Genomic DNA, 9,550 nt, shown 5'->3' with positions numbered 1-9,550 from the left:
CTAGATAATATATTGGTATCACTATGTAGATCATATCATATACCTTCTATTGTAGATGAAACACCCAGTTGCATCCAACTTCTCCACAGTGATATGATCAAAGTCCACCCAAAAACAAAATTCAAAATGGAAATAGAAAATGACAAAATGTTAAATTTCCTTGACCTCACAATATACAGACACAACATCTAACACCAATTCTCCATATTCAGAAAAGTAACCACCACTAGCAGAGAAATTCACAAACATTATAATCATCCAATATATGTTACACAGACTGAACAAAACTCCAGTCGCTGAAAACAACTATAACAATGAATTACAGACAATCAGACAAATAGCTGTAGAGAGTAGATATGATACAAACACTACAGATTAACTGAGCAAAAAATTAAAACAAAATTAGAAAGACACACAACACGCAAAAACAAAAGCCTTCTCACCCACGTACAAACACACATATGAGCACACATGAACAGGAAACACCCACAACAACAAACAGTGGTTCACCCTCACATACAACAACAAAGCAGGCCACAAAATAGGCAACATACTCAAAAACAAAGGATAAAAATAGCCTACAGGACAGACAATTCAACACAGAGGAAACTAAGGACAACCAACACAAGCACAGACAAACACAATACATCTGGTATTAGCCAACTAACGTGTTAGGATTGCAGATCAGTTTATATAGGAGAGACAAGCAGAAACTTTAATTCCATATACTCGGAACGCAGAGGACCATTAAAAAATTACATCTCTCATTCCACATTTGCTGAACAATTTATGGACAAGAAACATAACCCAACAGACATCAATACTGATAAAAAAATCCTCAAATGCAGCAACAGCCCCCCACAAAAACTAATAACTGAATAAAATTATCATTTGCAATGGAACCATGTTCTCTGCCCTCAAAGAATTATTAGATAACACCAACCTGTAGAACCCGACCCCCCCCCCCCCACACACAGATACATACATGTGTACATACACAAAAAACTGAAAATAAGTAAATGTAATTATAATAATAATTATAAATACTTAAACCTACTCTCTCTCTCTCTCTCTCTCTCTCTCTCTCTCTCATTTTTCACACACACCTCTGAGAGTTTCAAAGTAACCGCCAATGACATCCTCAACTGTTCCACTCTCCACCATCTTGTTTTCAAACCTTCAGCTGTCCCACTGTGCGCCATCTTGCTGTTACAACTAGTAAACAGACACTGTAAAAACGTAATACAGCAGGAAAACCACACCATGTGGTAAGAAGGTATGAATACATAATTTTATGTGCTTTTCAAAAACCTGTAATAATGATTTAGAAACTAATATTTACATGTATGTAAACAGTAAAGAACATTGCTTATGTTTAACAGCCATAAAATAGAAAAAAACCACTGATGATGCTGCAACTGCAGTGAAACATGTCTGGAACAAAAAAAACAAAACTGTGTTTTCCTAAGGGTGGACCCCACCCAAACACATATATATAGTAGTAAATCTTTCATAAATCTTGGTCTGGATTTCAGCAGAGTTGCTCAGCTGAGAATGCCATTTACATGGTCACTCACAAAATATTACAGACTTTAAATAACAAAATAGCAAAAAATGATATTTTCTGAGACTTATCTAACACATTTTAATGTGGGAAATTAACATATCGTCCTAGATAAACTAAGGTACGTTGGGAATCATGGTGTAGCGAGTCAGTGTAATGTCATACCTAACCAAAATAATATAGAAAGTTGTATTTAAAAATTCAACCAACATAAGCATGGTATGCTTCTGACTAGGTAGAAATTACTTATGGGGTCTCCAATGCTCCATCATAGATCCACTATTGTTTCTCTGATACGTAAATGACATTCTATCTAATATACGATGAGCACAAGTACATATTGACGCAGATAACACTAGTATTGTAGTGAACCCAAAGGTACACACAGCAAGAGAGGAAATGGCAAATGGTCTCACTCTCGAAGGTATGTCATCTTGAGTTCAGCACTAATTATAAATATGAGACATAGTGAAGAATAACTATGGTGACAAACCCAAAATTTTTAGGTCAACATTTTAATTAGGATTTAAAGGGTAAAAAAACATATTTTTGGACCATAACACAACTTTGTTGAGCTACATCTGAACATCGAATCATTGCAAACCCTAGGAAAGAAATCAGTCAGTTCACATATTTTCATTGAGTAATGTATTAAATAACGGTCTGTCGTCACTGCTCAAATATGTTGTTTAAGAATGATAAGTAATGCTCACCTAGGATCAAGTTGCAAACGTCAGTTTAAGGAGTTAGGCATTTAGACTATTGTTTTACACTGTATATATTCCCTCATGAAGTTTGTTGATAATAATCCGCTAGTTTTCGTGATCCATTGAGAAGGATATGTGAGGACTGTAAACGTTTGATAAGAGTCCTTTCTGACTAGAGAGGCCAAATATCAGAAAGTAAAACATTATTTAGGTTTCACAGTACCTGGACAAAGATCGACTCAGCACTGTGCATAAATAACAACAGTAAATTCAACTCTGTTTATGGAGAGGAACTGTGTTGCTATTATTTGGCGCAAATACCTCTGCTGACACATTTTCATGCTTCTCTGTTTTGCTTGTCATTTACTGCTAGTCGTTCTTTCATATTCTTGTTAGATATCAAGGATCTTATAGTTTCATGGTAATTGCCATTCTTTACACTTTTTGGATTCGTTTAGTGACTTTTTATGCCACCACTTCAATATGGAATGCCCCAGTGTTGTGCACACGACGTTAGAAGCTCCCAGTCTGTCCATTTTTAAGATGTGTAAACTTCCTATTGACATTGAGTCTACACACTTGCGAACTTTTCTTTCAATTACAGTTGGAATAAATTAGGTTTCAGTTAGTATCTGATCAATGACTAAGCTATGAAAATGGACAAACGAAAATGGATCAATGGATGTATCAAAGTAGCAACCCGGCATGTCAAGTAATTTCCCAAAAAGAAATACAACTAGCAAATATAATAAAAGATATGAATAGCGATGCTGTAGAAATCAGATAAACGAAAATGAAAGTAACTCCTGCGTAAGAGATAGGAAAAATATATCAAAGATTACAAGTACATACCTGGAAGAATACTCACAGTCAGAGTGAAACTGAGAAAAGGGAACAACACCATTATAAGCATATATGCATCGGAAGAAGGAAAAATGATAGATCTAGAACATTCTATGGAGAACTACAGAAGACTCTGAATAAATACAGTGACAGTAATCACATTATTATGATGGGTGATTTACATAACAGAATAAGAAATATCCATGTAACAAATATAATAGGAAGATTTGGGGAACTGGCATATATAGCCGGCCGAAGTGGCCGTGCGGTTAAAGGCGCTGCAGTCTGGAACCGCAAGACCGCTACGGTCGCAGGTTCGAATCCTGCCTCGGGCATGGATGTTTGTGATGTCCTTAGGTTAGTTAGGTTTAACTAGTTCTAAGTTCTAGGGGACTAATGACCTCAGCAGTTGAGTCCCATAGTGCTCAGAGCCATTTGAACCATTTTTTTGGAACTGGTATATAATGAAAATTGAAAAAACACTAAGGGATTTTGTCATTTACAGTAATCCAAATACAACAAACTCACTTTTTTTAAAAGAAAGAGAGAACTACATAAGTGTACCTGGACCAGCAGTGGTTTTAGATCTGTAACTAACTACACTGAAGTGAATGATAAGTTGGTGTGTCAAGAAAGGAGTACAAGAGCTTATAGAGAACGATATATAGGATCAGATCATCTTCCACTAATCTGCAGAATAGCTCTATTTGCAAAATAGAAGAACATCACAAAATAAACAAGTAACCAACAATATCAAAGCGTTCATAAAGAATACTTCAAGATATAGGAAACTTACAAACTAAAGATAATATAGAAGAATTATAAAGTCTAAAGATTGTGATATATATAATAGCAGCACAATCTCTTAGTAAACGAAAAAATAAGGAAAAGAATAGGCCTAAACATCTGCAATGAGGATATGAGAAAAGCTGTTAAAGAAAAACAGGAGGCATGGATAAAATACTTAAGCAACCACACCACCTGAGAAGTGCAATCTCATTAGGAGAGAAAATATATTGCTAAATGTTTAGTAAGAAAGGCACATTGGGATAGATTTATTTCTAATGTCGAGCATGACATTCACAGGAGACAGCAAACGGTCTGTAAGGTTTTAGAAACTTTAAACACAACAAGAAAAGGAAGATACAACCAAACAGTACTGAAGAAGATCAATGAGTAAATTATTGCAAAGGATTATGGTATGATGATACAGTGCAAGAAAGTGAAACTGAAACGATATATGGAAATGAATTACATGAAGTACGGTCTGACGAAATAAAATCTTCCTTACTATATATTAAGAATAGAAAAGTGGCTATATTCTTAAAATATTGAGGAATGATGCTACATCTCTTAATCGAATGTTGGAAGAGTAAGAGTATCCTCCAAAGAATGTAATATTGATAGAGTGATATCAGTTTCTTAAAAATGACACAAAGGCCTATGCAGTAACTACAGATGATTCAACTTAGTACACCAAGCATACAAGATGTATGCTGAAATTTTAAACGCAGGACTTAAAACCATAATGAAATTAATGGGGCATCAGGAACAAATGAATTTTAGGACAGTACGTTTTACAATGGATGGAGTTTTTTTTTTTTTTTTGCAGTAGATAATACAAGAAATGCAGAGAATATAATACAGGAACAGACACTGCTTTTATCGATTTTAAAAAGCTTTTGACATTGTCAATGGATAGAAACTTTGGAAGATGATGGCGTATCATGGATATCCGAAGCATCTAATAAATATGGTAGAAAGTTTGTATCAGAACACGACTATCATTTTAGATATCAATGCAAAGATTTTATCAATGGAAAGATTTCTAATGAGATACCAATTAACAAAGGAATATGTCAGGTCTGCTCAACTACTTTTGACATTTACGTACATGAAGTAATGCATATATGGAAAATAAAAGTTTAGAAAGGTATATACCTAGACAGGAGACTCTTTTAAACAACTTACAATTTGCTGATGAGGCAGTGATCTTAGAAGATATAGAAGAGGATCGTCAGAAAGGAGTTTACTTACTGAAACAAGTAAGTTCAAAACTTGACATGGAAATCTCAACAGAAAAACTAAGACAAACATTAAATCTTATTGTGGTAGATCAAAAGATTTTAGAGCAAATGAACCACTTCAGTTAGCTAGATTACTAAAGAGATACTAATTAACAAAGGAGTATGTCAAGGCTGCTCAACTACTTTTGACATTTGTGTACATAAAATAATGCATGTATGGAAAACAGAAAAACTAAGACAAACATTAGACCTTATAGTAGTAGATCAAAAGATTTTAGAGCAAACAAACCACATCAGTTAGCTAGGATGTGTGGTGACATATGGCTACAGCAAAGATATAGAGATTAAGCTTAGTATATTTATTTATATATGTGCAACAGTTTACGTATTGAAGCGAGACCTGGATAATTGGCAGAAAATAAGAAAGCTGTATTTGGGCACAAGAAATAAAATTCGTGAGACTAGCTGACGGTTGCACAATAGAAGACAAAATAAGGAATCAGCATATTAAAGAAAAACAAACAAAAAATTAGTCTGATAAAATTGTAGAACATAGGAGATAATGGAACCCACACCTGGAAAGAATGGAGAGTGACAGACTCCTTTTAGAGGTTGGAAATTATAGGCGTCGAGGAAGAAGAGACAGGGGCAACGATGGATGGCGTAAGAGGTTATTTTGCTTAATGCCTTAAGGGAAGAAGAGTACTTTGTATCTGACAGTGATTCGAACTGTCGGAAAACCCCGAATGTCGATACGGAGGGAAGGTCAGAGACACACAGACTTCATACGTCGGCTGCAGCTCGTTCCCACGGAGAGCGCAGCTGTAGCAGCATGCATGTCACTTAGGCCCTGTGTCCTAACGTGAATCTTACAGTTAATATCGTAACCCTGCACTTGTCCGGCAACTACAGTTTATTCTCTGAAGGCTCCAATAAGCACCAATGATAATACAGTGTTTAACTTTTGTCTGTGTTTTGGTATTACGATTCGGATTTGTGCATGCTTACAACTTATTGTATGCTATGGAAAGTTGTTTATGTCGTGAACTCTGGCCTCATCGATGACAGAAACGACCTGCTCGTCCCACCTGTGTGCTTCACCGCCAGTGAGAGTCATCGTAAAACGTGTTTTACCTCGGCCAAGTAGGACAGAAAAGTGGAGACGAGTACTTGCTCACCGTGCAGCTATTCACAGTGAATTCCTACAGTTGCGACAGCAGCAGCTGCAGCTAGAGCAGCATCTACAGAAAGACAAGCTGTGAGAATTCTAACAGCAACGAAAAGAACAGCAACGGATGGGCTCCCAGTTACAGCTACCGCAAAACCAACAAGAGTAGAAAGTGCCACATCAGAACCTTCGCATTAACCGTTTGTTTACTTTGATGAGGCAAACTAGTTTTGCGAGTCTTATTTACGTTGTTTTCTTCTTCCCCTGTAAAGCAAGTCAAATAAGTGACCCTGTACATCAGAGCGCACTCTCACTATCTTCTAGTAGTAAACCGTGATCAGTGATGCAAAAATTATGCCCACCCCCACATTCCAGTTGTTTGAGCTTTTCTGATGTTCGTGCTTTGTTGACTGCCTATACGTTCACCAAATACACAGACTTGAGCGTAGATTCAAATTTCATTTCTGTGAAAGGCAACGTTATCAAGAATTCGCAGCACTGGCTGCTGCCTTGCAAGTCTTAACATTCACGTGTGGTTTTCCCTGTAAACAGTGTTGCGCATCGAATTATACATCCAGCTGCTGACAGTGAAGTCGATGCCAAGGCTTCAGAGGCATCTGATCCAGGTCAGAGAAGTGCTAACTCTGAAAAAGCTCACGAAGTGACAGCGCCAGCGCAAGCTAATTTTTATCAGTCTTCTAGCATCGACAGTCTTTTTATTAGCAGTCATCGTTATATTCTACGATAAACTGACGGTAGTGTCGTCATCCTATTATTCGGTGGTTACAGCAGTAGTTAGTAGCTGGTGCCCTCATGGTGGGTAGACGTGCACAAAAGTAAGCCGTTTGTTCACAGCCTATGTAACTCAAAGCAAGTGGAAGCTCATGCGAAAGTTTCCTTTACATCACTGCTTAAGCTTTTCAAAAAAGTTAGAGCGATCAGAGCGTGTCAAGATTGCTCTGCAACGCATCAATGACCTATCTGCCCATTCCATGGTGTCACGTGTTTTGCACGCCACAAATCGAGACATCTATCAAGCGTCTGCCACCAGCTACCAGAGCGCTGCACGCTATCTTGCCGTTGACAACAGCAGCAACAGACTGGGTCAGAGCCTCATGCTGTGGTGGAAATTAATGCACCAACGGCAGAACTCCGGTTGCACACAGTCGCAGCTATGTTTCTGATTAGTGTGAACGTGTACAGGCGCACTGGCTCCCTACAGGTGTGATACCCTGAAGTACAATGCACAGTCAACTCCAGTGTGTCATCAGATCATTGTCCAAGCTTAACAATTAATCTTGTCGGTAGTAAACACTTGGGCTACAACTTGCATACGGGACTTCGATGCTTTCGTGCTTTGTGGTTTCTATACTCAAGACCAAGTGAATCTAGTTTGAACTGTGACTCCATTCAATGAATTTTATGCGTTATGTACGCAATATCAGCAACTATTTGAACCTACATTATACTGTGCTTAAGTGTTCTGAGTACACTTACCCTTAAAGTGATATTGCCTAACGTTTGTAGAGCACTTCTAGTGACCTTCGCCATGCGCTATAAAGTGGAAGTAGAACATTACAAACTACGGAAATAATATCCCCCGTATTTTCTAGCTAATGGGCAACGTCCATGGTAGTAGTTAAGAGACCAAATGGATCATTGAGAATTAATGGTGATTTGAAGTTCTCCATTAATACTCAAGCTAGGTAGATCTGGTTCAATTCCTAGAACAGAAGAATTGTTGGCAAAATTGGCCGGGAGGCCAATTTTTTCGGAGATAGACCTCTCTGAAATCCTATTGTAAACTGCCCGTAGATGATTAGACAAAACAGATCTTAACAATTATTCCGTTATTCAGCATGTTTCGTTATTACAGATTGTCGTTTGGGATCGCAATATTTCAGAGGTACCTTGAAAAACTAATCCAAGAAATCAACAGTTGCCTTTATTATTCAGAAGGCTTCCGAATTACCGGGACCACGCAGGAATTGCGCCTACAGAATCTATACATTTTGTTTGAGCAGCTTAAAGCTCATGCTCTGTTGTTTCCTGGTGCGAAGTGTAAAGCATCTGGGACATATCAGCTCACAGGACAAAAGATTGGTCACTCCAATGCGCACACTCAGATGAATCGCTGAACCCTTACAGATGGCGCAGCGATCGACTCACGTGCTCAGCCGCACACGCATTACCTCTATGTGAAAATAAGTCAATAGTAATCACTCAGACATTTATGTTCAAGCAGACATTGCGTGTGAATATGGGTAAAAGTGACGATGCGGCGGCACAGAATGGCTAGAAAAGGGCTCCTTATTTGGCCATGCCCATGGGCATGCGATGAATAAAATTGTTGGATCTGTTTCGCGGCGGACTGTTCAATGTGTCTGCAAACAGAGACCAAGAGGCACGACGTCAGAACAGTGATAGGAAAGATATCCTAACAGAAAGGGATCAGAGACGCGAGACTCCAAACCCGACGGGAATCGCTGCAGGCAGTGAATGAAGCTCCAGCCCAGTCTGCTACAAAGAGAAATTTGAGACGGGAACTACTTGCAATGAACGTATGGTGTCGGACACTTCTTGCAAGTGCCCACTGCTCATTCAGACACGTAAAGACAACGGCAAAGTTAATCGAGGTGGGAGAATACGAGACTGGTTTTCTGAACATTTCCCCACCGCATTACATCTCGATTGGCCTGCAAAATCACCTGACTTGAATCCCACAGAAAATCTGTGGTACATCTTTGACCAGAGCGTAAAACCCCGACTTCGGCATCCCCGCAATTTGGTGGAACTGCGAGATGGATTCTCAGCGAACGGTTTAACCTGGATGCGACGCACCTGCACGACCTTGTGGACACTTTCCAACTGAATCCAGGCGACCGTCTGATCCAGGGGGAGAATTACATCGTGTTACATGGGTACCTGTAATGATTTACCTAGGGGTGACTAATTCTTTTTTCAAGGCAGCTTGTAACACGGTAAACAAGCAGGCAAACATATTTAGGACTGAATAAGGGGATGTAGTGAAACTAATCTGACGAAACTTATAACTGAATGAAGCACATGTTGGCTAAAATGCTAAGCAGGCAATCGCACGAACAAGTAGGCAATCAGAATTTCTTTCAGATAGTGAAAGAATCTAATTTATTACATTTTTTTTGGCCTTCACTTGCTGAAATTTGCAATGGACCTTCGATGTACATATTTACACGTTTAACTTGATGATGCCTGTCAAATG

Source organism: Schistocerca nitens, chromosome 2, assembly GCF_023898315.1.
Source record: "Schistocerca nitens isolate TAMUIC-IGC-003100 chromosome 2, iqSchNite1.1, whole genome shotgun sequence".
Lineage (NCBI taxonomy): Eukaryota > Metazoa > Arthropoda > Insecta > Orthoptera > Acrididae > Schistocerca > Schistocerca nitens.
The sequence above is the reverse complement of the archived record's forward strand: the minus strand, read 5'-3'. Positions refer to the sequence as shown.